General features: G+C 33.8%; 1 long non-coding RNA gene across 1 annotated transcript in view; it reads left to right on the top strand.

Moving 5' to 3' along the window:
* Positions 1-1119: 1119 nt before the first annotated feature.
* The window catches only part of LOC133180872 (uncharacterized), a 111135-nt gene continuing 95109 nt past the window's right edge, over positions 1120-17145 (top strand). Inside the window, exon 1 of the long non-coding RNA XR_009720408.1 lies at positions 1120-1191. This is a non-coding gene — a long non-coding RNA (uncharacterized LOC133180872). The remainder of the gene's footprint in view (positions 1192-17145) is intronic.

Raw genomic sequence — 17145 nt, 5'->3', positions numbered from 1 at the left:
ATTAATTTCAACATATCTACCTATTTCAATTTCTAAATTATGTGCACTTAACCTAATTTTTGCTACAAAAGATCTATCATGCAGTGACTCTAGTTTGTCAACATAATGTGCACGTTTATTATTAAAACAGAAGTTTCGATAAAATGATAGTTTAGAGGAGTTCATAATACTTGCATAGTACTTGTTAATTGTGTTTATACTACGACTGGCATGCACCTCGAGAGAAAGCGGACTGTGCTAAACAAACACAGTCGTTGATCGGAAATGTACCTGTATACCGTGAAGTGTGACAACTGAGAGTCAATCAGCTGATTATCAATATCTTTAGAGTTAATTTTCCTGTACACTTGTAATTTCCTTTCCCCTTGTATTTAATTTTCAAATTCCTCTTGCTCCGTTTTAAATTATTAATTTGTTATCTTTCTGACAAAATGGACACGAACTCCAATCACCAAGTATAGGTTATAGAATTACCTCCCGTTTTATGAAACGTCGCGTGGCGCTATTTTTAGCACTGGAGCACATGGAGAAGTAAACAATGAAGGAAAATCAGCGAAAAATGCAGTGTAGAAAAGGGGGAGGGGGAGTTTAGAAAGGACATAACAGAGAAAGCACTGTTACAGTTATCTCAAATTTATGCCCCTGGTTATAATTAAAACTTTTGATACTTATACCATCAATAAGTTTTCGAAGACCATGCAGTTGAAAAACTCAGGCAATGTTTATATGCCTGTGCTTGTTCGTTTGTGTCTCTGTAACACACCCCCCCCCCCACCCCACCCCCCATCCCAAATATAAGATCTACTCCTTCATCATCTTCACTGTAAAAAGGAAGAAAAGGAATATATCAATAAAAATTTTCTTCTTAAGAACAGCAATGCTAATATGTATCATATTAATTCAAAAGCATCCTTCGAAAGTGTAGAATTCATACCCCCCCCCCTTCCCTCTGAACCACTTTTATATATAAACTTTTAAATACTGAACTGATTTATGCTTTTTCCTACCCAAAGTGCTCAGGTGAGCAATGTGGCCCCTAGGACTCTTGTTTATTGTTCGTCTTGTAAGTGAAATCAGAATGCAATACAGTGTAGTAACTGTACATAATGTATTCTTTCAGAGAGAAGAAAATTGACATTAAAGGAGAACCAGTAACTAAAGATGTATGATGAATCAAGATGTGATCATGTGGTAAGTGGTAATTAATTCAATCATAAATAGGCATGTATGACAATTGCATTAAAAGAAAAGAACTTGATTCCAATTTTAATTGGAATGTTGAACTACCAGCTGCAAACTACAAAAGGTTAGGCATAATAAAAAAAAAATGTTTGTTTACGCCCCCCCCCCCCCCCCCCAATATCTAATAGCCAACCCAAATTTTTTTTCATTGTAAAAATCCGTAAGTCACTCATTCGTCAGTTTAACTTTTACATGCATCTTAATCGGTCAAGCGTTTGAATCGAAAGTACTAGAAATAGTTAGTGCAACATGGAGTTAAAGAAGAAATACAAGACAGTTTTTTTCATTGTGTGGTAGCTGTAAGGCAGTTGGCAAGAAAGATATTGTCTATCGCCTATATTGCAAGCCCAAACAGAAGTAAAGCACCACACAATGGTAAAACTGTTTTGTATTTCAACCAATTCATGTGAATTTGTGTATAAAAAAATTCAATAAAATAAAAAAAAAATCCTACCTACCAACCCTATTTTATTTCAGCATGTAACAGTAAACAGTAAAACAGTAAAAAAAACTTATTTTTTTGTTTGGCCTTATGATATTGTATGGCTTGGAGTCTTTTTCACTTCTCTATAAAATTTTCTGTCTGGATGATATCTAGCATAATATACACCATGCAGTGAGGATTTTAGTTCACCCGAGCTAAAAACTCGAGTGAACTTTTCTGATCACCTTTTGTTTTGTCTTTTGTCCATCAAACTGTCGATCCATCAGTGAGCTTTTCACATTTTCAACCTCTCCTCAAGAACCACTAATTTTAACCAAGGTTGACACAAAGAAAGGATATTTTAAATTGTACAGAGGAAGCCCCCTCCCTCCCCCCCCCCCTTTTCACCCCAAGAGGAAATGATCAACTCTTTCAGATATAATTGATATGATCATTGTTGAGCAACTTATAATTTTGTATCCTGTAGACTTTATTTTAAGAATAATGAATATTTGTTTAAGAGTCCTTTTGTCAAGGTTCAAAGTTCAATTAAAATTATTTTGTGGTACATGTATTTGAGGATTCGAGATATCAGGAGTAAAATATTTAAAGAATACTTCCAAATTACTTCGACATATCTATGGTATTAGAGATGCCAAAGTTCAGCTGTATGGCTATGCTAAGGTAGTAAATATTATAACTTACTGAAACTTTCTAACATTGAAATATGTTAAATGAAACAAGACAAAAATGAAAAATGAAAATTTACTGGTTTCTGGCTGGTCAGTATTTTGATGACTGTAATTTCTAAAATATTCAATGAAACACTTTGAAGCTTTAACTGTAGGTATATGTTAACTTAATATACTATAAGGTAATATTTATAAATGAGAAATTTTGAACAAACATTACAACATGCATGTATGTAAATTTGGGTTATAAATTGGTTACCGGTAATGGTTATCACCTTAATTTTCAATGACATAAAACAAGATTTAGAATGTAGGTAAATAATACTAGTATGTATCTGTACATATGATATAGCATATAGAACTTGTACTGAATGTTGATTAGCTAAATCTTGAATGGCTGATATGTTGGTCGTTTGTGATGAAATTTAGATTATTTGTATGTAAACTGAGTGTACATGCAACATGAAATTATTCATAAGGTATTAAACATGATTAAAACATGTGTATGCAATGCAACATATGATGAATTCATATTGACTTGTATGGATGTAGCTTAACATGTATGTGCATTGTTTTTTAGGGTCCAGTTCTGCAGATGCCATGAGATGATCTGTCTGTCCATCTGATATCACTTGTCCTGAGTATATTTTTTCTCCTCTTAGCCCGATCTCACTCAAATTTAACTCATAGAGTGCCTGTGGATGGAGGGTAAAAAGTGACCTTGGACCAATTATCAAGGTCGAAGGTCAGTATCAAAACACACTATATATCTTTATTTAAAGTCCTTGTCCAGAGCATAATTTTTCTCCCTTGGTATGATCTGGCTTGTGTGCCATGGGATGAAGGGTTTTTAGTGATCTTTAACAAAATTTCTTGGTCAAATGTCAATATGGAAAAAAAAAAGATTTGTAATATCCTTGTCCAGAGCACATTTCTCCAATTCACTCAACTAAAAGCAGTGTTCTACATGTACGAGATGGTCACATTCTCAATCATACCTGCTTTAATATTAATCTGGCTTAAAACCTTACTATGTAATGTTCATTATTCGGATTTCATGTCATTAAATTTAAAGACTGAAACTAACTAGTTATAATTGTAACAGGGACCGTTACAGATGTTCCCCAAACGCTCCCCAACACCCTTTTGGTGTCTTATTTCCTGTAAGCTTCATTAAAAAAGGCAATGAAGTATATTGATCGTTTTTTGCATTACACGAGCGCGCACGTGCATGCATTTGCAGGATGACCATGTCATCCCGTCTATACTGTTAATGCATCTTTATATTCTCAGTATCAAATTTAAACATTTCATCAAAAATATGTAAGTTCCGGCTATATCAAGTATATAGGTCATCTTAGCATTGCGCGCACGCGCACCTGCATTCATGTTCATAATGGCCATGCTATCTTGTCTAAACTTATAATTTGTCTGTTTATTCTTAGTATCAAAGCTTTTCATCAAAAAATATAAAAGTTACGGCTATATTAAATATATTGGTAATTTAACACATTGCACGCGCGCGCATTTGCATGCATGTGCATGATGTCCACATCATCTTGCCTACACTTTTAATATATCTGTATATTCTTAATATCAAAGCTTTTCATCAAAAAATATAAAAATTACGGCTATATTAAGTATATCTGTCATATAACACATTGCACGCGCGCGCACGTGCATGCATATGCATGCATGTGCGTGATGACCTTGTCATCTTGTCTACACTTCTAATTAATATAAATATTTTGAGTATCAAAACATTTCATCAAAAAGAATATAAGTTACGACTATATCAAGTATATTGGTCATTTTACGCAATGCATGCGCACGCACGTGCATGCACGTGCGCGCAAAATGACCTTCGTTGCGCAAATCTACATAATATGCCTAGTTACCCTAAAAAGGTTTCACCTCAATCGGATGAGTAGTTTACGAGATCACTCACGGACAAAAAAATACCCGGAAGAAAAATAATAATAACTAGAAACTCATTGCGAGCAATGAGAGGTCTTCCGTCCGATTCTGGAAAAAAAAACAACGAAGATTCAAGCTGAAAAAGTGATAAAAGAAATTCAGACATCCTGGAGATTTAACCCTGGTCGTCGGCGTAAAAATCCAACGTGCTAACCATTAACCATTCACCTTTTTGCATCACTTCCTGTCAGGATCGGAAGTAACGGTGATACAAGATTTTCTCACAATTCAAATAAACTGATGACTGACTATCAGTCCTTAAAGTTTTAAACTTCAGTCCTTTATTGTCGCCGAGCAATATTGTGAGAACAAATTCTAATTTTGAGGTCAGGTAAACACGCGACCGGAAGTGAATTTTATAAAAATCTCTGACATTTCTCTAGACATTTGCAGCATCTACAACATACATAAAATTATTTCAAGTACTTTATCGATAAGCAATATTTATGAGAAAGTTAAATATCAAAATAACGTAGTTTATCTCCTAAAACCGGAAGTTGACGTTTTTGTTTCCGGTGGAATCAAACGTATTTCAAAACTGTGAAAGAGATGCAATGAAGTTATGCAAGTTTTAATTTAAAAAAAAGAAAGTTAAAATTTTTGATTTCTTTGATCACTTCCTGTAGCAAGCGGAAGTGACAACTGACGCGTTTAACCCAAATGATTTCGCCTACTTCTCAAGGTCTATTACTCATAAAAACTTGGTGTTTTAATCTTTTACCAGTTTTTGAGATCTCGAGCAGAAATCTTCTCATTTTAAGGACAGGAAAACATGCGACCGGAAGTGAACTTTTGAAAGATATTTAAGTTTACTCTCGACATTTGCAATCTGAATAACATATTTAAAATTCATTTCAAAAACTTTATCTATAAAGAATATTTATGGGAAGGCAAAATACTCAAATTATGTAGTTTTTCTCTTATAACCGGAAGTTGTCGTTTATGTTTCCGGTGGGACGAACATCTTTCGAATCTGCCAAAAATTTGCAATAAAGTTATGCAATTTTTAATTAAAAAAAGAAAAGTTGAAATATTTTATTTCTTTGATCACTTCCTGTGACGACCGGAAGTGACGGCTGACGCTCTGAACCCAAACATTTTTGCCTAGATCTTAAGGCCTGTTGCTCATATAAGTTTGGTGTCTTAATCTCTAACCGTTTCCGAGATCTTGCTCAGACAACTTCTCATTTTGAGGACAGGAAAACACGCGACCGGAAGTGAATTTTACAAAGATATTTGACCTTACTCTAGATATTTGCAGTCTGAATAACATATTTAAAATTCATTTCAAATACTTTATCAACAAAAGACATTAATGGGAAAGAAAAATACTCAAATTAGGTAGTTTTTTCTCTTATAACAGGAAGTTGACGTTTTTGTTTCCGGTGGGACCAACATATTTCGAAACTACACAAAAGATGCAATATTGTGATATAGGAATGAATTCAAAAAAGGAAAGTTGAAATTTTACGATTTCTTTGATCACTTCCGTACACGACCGGAAGTGCCGACGACGAACGAAAAGGCGATTCCACAAATTAAAATGTCACGTTCTATGCTCTCCAATAAGTCTCCAGTTCATATCTTTAACCGTTCTTGAGAACATTCGCGGACAATATTCCATTTAAAAATCAGGAAATTGCCCGTAACTTGGAACCAGAATGGAATTTTCCAAATCTTCCGTGTGATGAACAAACTCATACAATGACTAATTTTTCCTGAAAGTTTCACGTAAAACCACTCAATAGTTTTCGAAAAAACGCCTGCACAAAATTTGGTCAAAATAATAATAATAATAACTAGAAACTCATTGCGAGCAATGAGAGGTCTTTCGTCCGATTCTGAAAATAAAAACGAAAATTCAAGCTTAAAAAGTGATAAAAGAAATTCAGACATCCTGGAGATTTAACCCTGGTCGTCAGCGTGAAAATCCAACGTGCTAACCATTAACCATTCACCTTTTTGCATCACTTCCTGTCACGATCGGAAGTAACGGCGATACAAGATTTTCTCACAATTCAAATAAACTGATGACTGACTATCAGTCCTTAAAGTTTTAGACTTCAGTCCTTTATTGTTGCCGAGCAATATTGTGAGAGCAAATTCTAATTTTGAGGTCAGGTAAACAAGCGACCGGAAGTGAATTTTATAAAAATCTCTGACTTTTCTCTAGACATTTGCAGTATCTACAACAGACATAAAATTATTTCAAGTACTTTATCGATAAGCAATATTTATGAGAATGTTGAATATAAAAATAACGTAGTTTATCTCCTAAAACCGGAAGTTGACGTTTTTATTTCCGGTGGGACCAACATCTTTCGAATCTGAGAAAAAGATGCAATAAATTGATGCAATTTTTAATTAAGAAAAGAAAAGTTGAAATTTTCGATTTCTTTGATCACTTCCTGTTACGACCGGAAGTGACGGCTGACGCTCTGAACCCAAATGGTTTTGCCTACATCTTAAGGTCTGTTGCTCATATAAGTTGGGTGTCTTAATCTCTCACCATTTCCGAGATCTTGCTCAGACAACTTCTCATTTTGAGGACAGGAAAACACGCGACCGGAAGTGAATTTTACAAAGATATTTGTCGTTACTCTAGATATTTGCAGTCTAGATAACATATTTAAAATTCATTTCAAATACTTTATCTACAAAGGATATTAATAGGAAAGAAAAATACTCAAATTATGTAGTTTTTCTCTTATAACAGGAAGTTGACTTTTTGATTCCGGTGGGACCAACATATTTCGAAACTACACAAAAGATGCAATATTGTGATATAGGAATGAATTCAAAAAAGGAAAGTTGAAATTTTACGATTTCTTTGATCACTTCCGTAAACGACCGGAAGTACCGACGACGAACGAAAAGGCGATTCTGCAAATTTAGAAGTCACGTTCTATGCTCTCCAATAAGTCTCCAGTTCATATCTTTAGCCATTTTTGAAAAAAAGGGGCGACAAAATTTCATTTTAAAATCAGGAAATTGCTCGTAACTTGGAACCAAAATAGAATTTTCTAAATTTTCCTTGTGATGAACAAAGTTCATACAATGACTGATTCTTCCTGAAAGTTTCATTGAAAACGACTGAATACTTTTCGAGAAATCGCGTGCACAAAATTTTGTCAAAAAAAAAAAAGAATAATAATAAGAAGAAGAAGAAACAGTAGAATCACTATAAGGTCTTCCGTGAAGACGGAAGACCTTAATAATAAGAAACAGTAGAATCACTATAAGGTCTTCCGTGAAAACGGAAGACCTTAACTAGAAACTCATTGCGAGCAATGAGAGGTCTTCCTTCCGATTTTGAAAATAAAAACGTAAATTCAAGCTGAAAAGGTGATAAAAGAAATTCAGACACTCTGGAGATTTAACCCTGGTCGTCAGTATGAAAATCCAACGCGCTAATAACCATTAACCATTCACTTTTTTGCATCACTTCCTGTCACGATCGGAAGTAACGGCGATACAGGATTTCCTCGCAATTCAAATAAACTGATGAGTGACTATCAGTCCTGAAAGTTTTAGATTTCAGTCGTTTACTGTTGCCGAGTAATATTGTGAGAACAAATTCTAATTCCGAGGACAGGTAAACAAGCGACCGGAAGTGAATTTGATAAAAAAATCTCTGACGTTTTATTTCCGGTGGAATCTAACATATTTCAAAACAGCGAAAGAGATGCAATAAAGTGACGCAAGTTTTAGTTTAAAAAAGAAAAAAGAGAAATAATATCCTCTGATCTAAAAAATAAAACAGGTTTTGTAATCCTCAGAAATAGTTCTATCATTTAATACTTGCATATTTAAGATCAGAGGTTACGTCCTATATTAAATATCGAAAAATAGCTTTAAAAATTGGCTGTTTTGTGGAAATTTTCAGGATATGGGGGAAAATGACGCATTTCATGACGTCATAATGCATTGGCTAGCCTGAAAATTACGTCATTTTTTATAGATACGCAGTCATCAAAGGTCTAAATGATATTTAATGCATTAACTAAAACCAAGCAGATTCAGTTTTTCTGAAATTCACAGGGCCAAAAAAGGCCCTATGTGAACCCTGTTCTTTAATATTGAAACCGCTACACTAGCACAATGTACCAGCCATCACTGATGTTTACCTTGCACTCATTACCTGAAGTAACGAGTGTCAGGCAGGTTAATCTTTTTTTCTTATAGTGTGGAATTATAGGATGAAAACTAGCAAGCTAAATTTTGTGCAAGTACTAGTAGATTTACATCGGATTTGTTGCTTGAGTTTTAACAATAACTGATAGCAGAGAAAATAATCTGTTACTGATAAAAACTAAAAATAAACTATTGTGTTTACTTCCTTTATTCTTTATGCATTCAACTTTCTATTCTATGCAATTCCAAATTCAGACATGTCCGTGTAATCTTTTTCTGTACTTGTACACTACTGCATCAGACCATTTGTGAAAGGCGGGTCAAGATAAATATTTCGCGCCAAATGTCACGAGTAAATCTTCGCACCTTTTCTTTGGAATGCGTCTTCAATTGAATAAGTGTACGTGATAGCTTCAATGGATTTTTAAAAAAAAATATTTTGCTATAGCCTGATTTTCTAGCCTAAGAATGTATATTTATCACACTGTGCATATAAAATTTCGTATACGGACAAGTAACATAAATGCAGCGCTAAGTTTTCTTACACATTTTATATTCCTCTTTACCCCCAAAGTGGATTATTCCAATTAGTAACACATTAATGAAAAGACTGGAATGTTTCGCAACAAAACACGTCTCGCCATATGACGCTCAAGGAATCTGATACCTATTATGTTCAGTAACTTGCATCTATAAAGGAATATTGCCCTACTGAAATCAAAGAAAAATATCATTGAAGTTTATTTTTCTCTCATTTGAAATTGCTATATGTTATTCAATCAACATGAGAAAGTAACAAATTCTACTTTCAAAATACAATTCGGCAACTCTCCAATTTATGATACAATTGCATAGGTATCTAGCTACATATACATTTGTACTAACATGTTTTCCTCATTTTGTCATATAACAATTGCATCTATGCACATTAATTAGTGCAAAATTCAACTGCAAACTCTTTATGAGGGAGTAAAAAGACACGCTGATATTGTGCCGTCAAACACCGCTGCTCTGACGTCGAACGACTTTGCGCCCCCCCCCCCCTTACAGGTAAAATCTTATATTTGAGCCCCAAAAAGTGAGAAAAAATTCGGACATTCTTTGGATTGTATCCGGATCGCCCACATGAAAATTCAACATGCTAACCATTACGCTATCAAACATCATCGTTTAAAATTGAAAAATGATAAATATTAAGAGTATGGGTTAATCAATTTTCAAACAAACTACATATTTAGCATTCTTGTAAGACTCTTTATTTATCCTATCAACGTCATAAAAAATAATGAAAAACAAAAAAGTTCAAAAAAATATCCCTTTTTAAATCACTTCCTGTGACGACCGGAAGTGACGACAACACACGAAATGTTTCCATCACACATCTACAAACCAAATTCTATCATACCTGAAAGTTTCAGATTCCTTCCTTTAACAGTTTCTGAGAACATTCATGGACTAGATTTTTAGTGGAAAAAGTGAAAAATCGTAATAATTCCCGACCGGAAGTAACTTTTTCCAAACTTTTTCAATATTTCAAAATGGCATGAGATAACACATCATTCCTGAAAATTTGGCTGAAAAAGAATGAGGAGTTTTTGAGATATCGCGATTTGAAAAGGTAAAAAAAATAAAAATGAAAAATAATAATAATAATAATAGCTAGATGAGATCTCGTTGCAAGCAACGAGTAGGCCTTCCGTCCCATTTTACAATAAGATGTGATGCGATTTTGACCAAGATATTCGTTAAAAGATAATGATGTAAAGACTTCCCTCATTAGATTTCAATCTTTGATTTATATAATATCATCAAAGAGAGATGAAAGAGTTCTGGCCCCTCTGAGTCCTTAATTTAAGGAGTCAGTCCCCTTTTCTTGATATCAAATGAAATAACGTTGTAGAGATATGCTGAATAGAAATATTTAGGCGCCAGTCCTCCATGTCCTTAATTGGGCTGTTTTACAAAAAATTGAAAGGCTGCATATTGTTTAGAACATTATTCTGACGATCCTTTATTCACTATTGCTTACAAATTATTTCCCCTTGTCGAGATATAAAGCGTCACAGATTTAGTATTCTGGCCCCTTTTGGCCCCTTATTACGCAATATATGATCATAATTTCATAATATATAGTTGCAAATCGTGAAGATAAACATTTTTGCTTCAGTAATTGATAACAAAATATTGATAGTTAAAGAGTTATAGATGAAAGACTTTTGGCCCCTCTGAGCCCCTAATTTGAGGGGTCAGCCCCTTTTTCTTTATATCAATTGAAAGGTCTTGTGATTTTAAACATTTTTGTTCAACAATTCTTCAGAAGTTTCTTTTTGTTTTCGAGATATGTAGAATAGAAATATTTAGGGGCCAACACTTCAAGTCCTTAATGGGGCCGTTTTGCAAAAATTGAAAGTATGCATATAGTTTAGAACATGATTCTGAACATCTTTTGTTCAATATTGCTTATCAAAATATTTCCCCTTGTCGAGATATAAAGCGTCAAAGATTTAGCATTCTGGCCCCTTTTGGCCCCTTATTACGCAATATATGATCTTAATTTTATTATATATAGTTGCAAATTGTTAAGATAAACATTTTTGCTTCAGTAATTGATAACAAAATATTGACAGTTAAAGAGTTATGGATGAAAGACTTTTGGCCCCTCTAAGCCCCTTACTTGGGAAGTCAGCCCCTTTTCCATGATATCGAATCAAAGCTCTTATCATTCTGCACAACTTTTCTTCTGTATGTTTTAACAAAATATTTAAAGGTACGAAAATATGAAACAAAACGTGTCGAAGAGCTAGGTTCACTTTATGCATAAAATGGCCCTTTAGATATACCAATTTATAAAATAACACTCTATGTTCCATTTCAAACATCAAGATATAGTAGAGACTTAGTGCTTTGTAGCAACCTCTAATGATAAAACGCCGCTTAATGATACAAATATCATTAAGCGTTGCAATTGCCATAAATTATTGCATTAATAGCTGACATTCTCAACCGCTAATGCTAAATCGCCGCTTAATGATAGAATTATATCATTAAGCGTCACAAATGCAGAGCAACACTGGCGCTTAATGAAACAAGGAAATATCGACATAATCGACGACTAATGATACACACTAGTGTATCATCAAGCGTTGCAGTTGCAACCTTTAATGATAAAAAAATTTCACCCCCACCCCCCAATCCGGGATCTTGCATTGTTTTTTGTGTGAATATGTGATTTTTTTAATTATTATTTTTTCCTCTATTTTTCATCTCTAACAGATCTTTACTGGTGAGATATTTTATCAGCACCCCCTCCCCCTTCTGATAAAACTGGATACTTTGGATCTTATACATTTCAATTCTAGTGAATTTTCTTGTAATTTTCATCGTTCTTTGGCATATCTAATGTATTTTCAAAATAAAATTTACAGTTTAAATACTTCGAGTATGTTTAGAATGTATAGTTTTGGAAAGTATAATTAATATAATTTACTGCTGAGAAAGGAGTTTGAATTTAAATTAAGAAATGTACTCTCAGGACAAGATCGTAAAATGAAAAAAATATACCAGTGAATCAACAAGTACTCTGCATCAAGGATATGTATGTTTAATGTGCTACAGAAGAATGAACATCGGGATCGATCCTACAGTGGTGAGTGGTCAGGCGAACAAGAAGTATATGCAAAATACTTTTTTTTATTTAAAAGAACATAGGCAATGCACATGGACATATACTTTACAATATACCTTTTCCAATGATAATTTTCCCAAGATAAATGAATTAATTTAAATGCATAGAATAAGTACCATCAGAGACTTTTTACTTTATCGCAAAATAATGAATGAGTATGAAAACAATAATTTAATAATATGTACTTTTTTAATCTGTGTAAAAAGTGTTAAAAAAACATAAAAGAAATAGTTTACAATCATATTTCATAAAGATGTCATGTTCTAAATCTTGAATTTACAACATTACAACATGACAACAGCTGTCGCGTTCTAAATTTTATATTTACATGTACTCCCAAACGGTAAATTTAAATTTAACTTCTCTATGGCACCTGACCCCACCTCTGATGTTTGGAGATCCGTGTTTGCTCTGCTCCTATTTTGTATTGTTTGATGGCCTTTTAGCCTGAATACTGTTCGTTATCTTCATATATACATTTCATGTCAGAGAAAGGATTTAAAAAGAAATCGCGATCGCAACTTCTCGGGCCTTTCCAACTAGCGGAAAAAACAACCTCGAATGTATTACGTAGACGCCATGACAACCCCCCTTTTCGCAAACGTTGAAATAAATGTTGGAAGACTTCTTATCTGTGGAGCATGAAGTTTAACTTTATTGAATGTAAAGATATTACCTAAAATATACCACAGAATAAACAGGAAGATGTATAAATTTTTAACATCCGGTGATGTTAATACATTCGAGATTGTTTTTCCGACCTCTTACGGAAAGACCCGAGAAGATTCGATTGTTTTTCCGACCTCTGACGGAAAGTCCCGAGAAGATTCCATTGAAAGAAATCGCTATAATCGAGCCTAACCCGATGTAAATTAAATGATCCTGACTGGAAATACATTCAACAATATCAATTTCACAATAAAAAAGACTGTTTGGTTGCAATATATTTACAAACAATTTTAACTTATTGAGCAAGTTGATTTCTCCTTGTTAACTGCATCAGAATGACAAACTTGCTGTTTTATTTTTGAGTTGATTTTATCGGGTTAATTTCATTCGAGATTAGTGCAAACTTGAACCTTAGAATTTTTCTCAAATTTTGCAATTCAAATCAAGTTGAAAAAAGATTTTCCAACATTTGTTTTGTATATGTAAAAAGAAAAACACCTTCATTTAATGTCTTCTTTTATATTATAATGGGAAGGGAAATAATTTAACGCATTTCGAATGTACTCTTTTCGAATGTAGCATGCTTAGATTTGCATTATATACTAGTATATATATTTTTTTTGTCGGATGGCTGTAAAAATCAAAACAAGCGAGTTTATTGGTCTGTAGAGACGACTAAAAAGGGTAAGGAGGTGGATAAAATATACAGATTGGTTAAAAATGTGTCTAGAATTAGGCAGTGTAAGGTATTTGATTGACCAATGCTGGAAAGTGGAGAAATTCTCCCCAACCGTGCGCAGAAAATCTTGCGCCGTAAATTGCGCATTATTTTCATAAAAGGATCTGTAGCGTCATGGTTAAAGACTACAATATAAAAGCAAAACGCTACAGTTCTGCAGATACCACAAATACTGAAATTTAAATACATGTGCTAAGATGATGCCATAATTTATTATACTCGCCTATAAGTAGGCTTTTTGGGAGTTGAATTTTGAACTAAAGTCTAGGTCCGACTGATAGGCGAGTCCTAGAAAATTAAAAATTTTTCTTTACTTTTCTTTTGCTACAGATTCTAACAAAATACCACCGACTTATAAGCGGGTCAATGACTAATTCTTCTGAATTTACCTGAAAAAATACAACCGACTTATAAGCGGAATCGACTTATAGGCGAGTATAAATGGTATACCGAAATTGATCGTTATCTACTGACAATTGCAGTAGAGACAGACTGAAATCTTTCTAGTTACGAATAGAATTAACCACGTTTGAATATTTGTTTCTAATTATTTCGAATTCATTATAGTACAATTCTTTGATATGCTTGGACTTTCGGTATATAAGGCGTGGCATTCTCGGCGCTACATTAGATCCTAGATCGATTCCCCTTGGTCACGAGCTCATCTGATTCAATACATATAAAGTAGGACAAATGCAAGTAAAGAAAGAAACACAGAAGTGTTTGAACATTTTCTGTGTGCTGTCTAGTTGGCAAAAATAAGCACGAGTTAGAGTTCTTATTGCAATGACATTTATTTAATTTTCATTTTTTTATCGATATCAATAAACAATACCTCGCATGGAAATACTTATTTTAGGACCCTTGGTAGCACATGTAAATTTGGATGATAAAAAAAAATACCTAGGTTGCATTTAAGGCAAGTCTGTGGCAAAATTTATAAAGTAAAGGGGAGGGCCTCCAAAAAAGGAGAATAAAAAATCCCTAATCTTCCCCAAGACCCTAAAGAAATATTCAACTTAACCAACACTATATAAAATATTTCGAAGATAACATTTTAAATAATAACCCCCCACCCCACCCCACCCCATCCCGACACATACACACATACTTCGTCTCATTACTTCTCCTAAAATTGAACACTTCCAATTAGCGTGGCATTCTCGGCGCTACATTAGATCCTAGATCGATTCCCCTTGGTCACGAGCTCATCTGATTCAATACATATAAAGTAGGACAAATGCAAGTAAAGAAAGAAACACAGAAGTGTTTGAACATTTTCTGTGTGCTGTCTAGTTGGCAAAAATAAGCACGAGTTAGAGTTCTTATTGCAATGACATTTATTTAATTTTCATTTTTTTATCGATATCAATAAACAATACCTCGCATGGAAATACTTATTTTAGGACCCTGGGTAGCACATGTAAATTTGGATGATAAAAAAAAATACCTAGGTTGCATTTAAGGCAAGTCTGTGGCAAAATTTATAAAGTAAAGGGGAGGGCCTCCAAAAAAGGAGAATAAAAAATCCCTAATCTTCCCCAAGACCCTAAAGAAATATTCAACTTAACCAACACTATATAAAATATTTCGAAGATAACATTTTAAATAATAACCCCCCACCCCACCCCACCCCACCCCATCCCGACACATACACACATACTTCGCCTCATTACTTCTCCTAAAATTGAACACTTCCATTAAACTACAGCGTAGTCTGATCGGCATTTTTTTTTTTTTTGAATTTAGATGAGAAAATCGGTGATGTTCCATTGGACGACAAACTGAAATTTAGACAGTTTTTTTCACGGCTGACGTCAAATAGCGGACATGCTTTTTTTTTTAAACTTTGACCCCGGGGGAGGGGGTTAAATAATTTCTTTCTGTTCTGAAATTCCTTCATCTTGAGATTTAAACAATATTAAGATTGATTTCAACCAAAGTATATTATTTCAAATGACTTGAGTTATTCCCGCATTTTTCATAGTGCTATTTAATTGTATTAGGGGTGTTACAATTTTGTTTCAGGGCTTTGTTGTGAACTAATTGATCATTATGCATTCTATGCAGATATTCAAGCAAAAAATCGGTTTTAGTGTTTTGAAGATAAAACTTTGACATCGAATAATGACTGGAACAAATTAACAAAAAATGCACATGTATGCACCACCATTGTACAGTGTACCTGTAGGAACACAGAAAGCATATTACACGGCCGCCCTACAGTTAACTTAAGAGATTGAAACATTGCATAAAAAAAACCTGCAGGTAACTTCTTCTTTTCTAAACATGACTATATAAAATAAATGGTTTTTAATGTTAAAGTCGAAAAATTTGTGAAATAAAGATTATTATACCGTTAAAGTATATCTTTGAGTGAGATAGTAAGATTTCAGTTCCTTAAGACCAGGACTATTTCCTGAGGCGATGCTTAGGGAAATAGTCTTGGTCGATGGGAATTGAATCGATAAATTAGTAAAGTATAATAGAAAGACATGTGCTGCACTGGGGGGTGGGGGGTGGGGGGCAGGTATCACTTCAAACATCATATAAGTTTTATAGATAATTTTCTTTACATGTTAATTCAAAATTGACATGTTATATCTTTTTCCCAGAATGCCAAACCATTAATTAGGACATGCGTATTCCAGTAAAACCAGGCGAATGACCATGCTCTAGAACGCTAGCATCAAAAATGACTGTTTTTATCGCTAGCGCTCTGGCGCGAGCGCTGTTTAAAAATATGCTTGTTGACATTATACAATTATGGAATGGGTATGAGGGAAATAGCAAATTTATGGTTCCCTCAGGAAGGAACCTTTTTTCCGAGGCGGCGAAGCATACCTTCCTGTTTGGTGCCGAAGGGAAGCATAAAATTGCTATTTCCCGAGTACCCATTCCATTACTGTTTTATTATACCAAAACAGTCTAGGGAGATTTATGGAACCATACATTTTTAGATTATATATAAAGACATTCAAATGAACAAATACATTTTGCTTAATATCTCATACATCAATACCTAGATAAATTATAACATGCTTTAAAATAAATTATTATACCTCTACTGATTTTTCACTATATATAATTATTAATCGATATATTTTGCTGAATTCCTGAAAAACACTAAAAAAAAAAATGATTCCCTGCAAAAAGGTGTATCATTTTGATGAACTGATACACACCTATTCCTATCACCCAGCAATTTCTTTTAATCGTATGAAAAGTTTCCATGTCTTCCAAATAAAATCATGAATTTTCATAACGCAGCTCTGTTAATATATAGCATATAAGGAGGCGGGGCCTAAGTCATACGGGAACTGTAATGTCACTTGTTATTGTGACGTCTTGTTAACTGTGACGTCAACATGGTAAACTAATGTGCACTGAGAGCTAGACAGATCATGTGACTTTGTCACAGAGTATATTGTTTATAAAATAAACAAAGTTGCTTGCAGATACAGACCTCTTATTGAATTTATTTATTTATTTTAAATTATGAGTAATCAGGGACCCGTTTTACAAAAAGAACTTGATTATAAAATTTTGCATAAATAATGATTCTGGTTAAAATTGCCACCAT

The sequence above is a fragment of the Saccostrea echinata genome, unplaced genomic scaffold (assembly GCF_033153115.1).
Source record: "Saccostrea echinata isolate AGI-Se365-2 ecotype Australia unplaced genomic scaffold, CSIRO_AGI_Sech_v1 ptg000007l, whole genome shotgun sequence".
Classification (NCBI taxonomy): Eukaryota; Metazoa; Mollusca; class Bivalvia; order Ostreida; family Ostreidae; genus Saccostrea; species Saccostrea echinata.
This window is presented reverse-complemented; position numbering and strand designations above follow the sequence as displayed.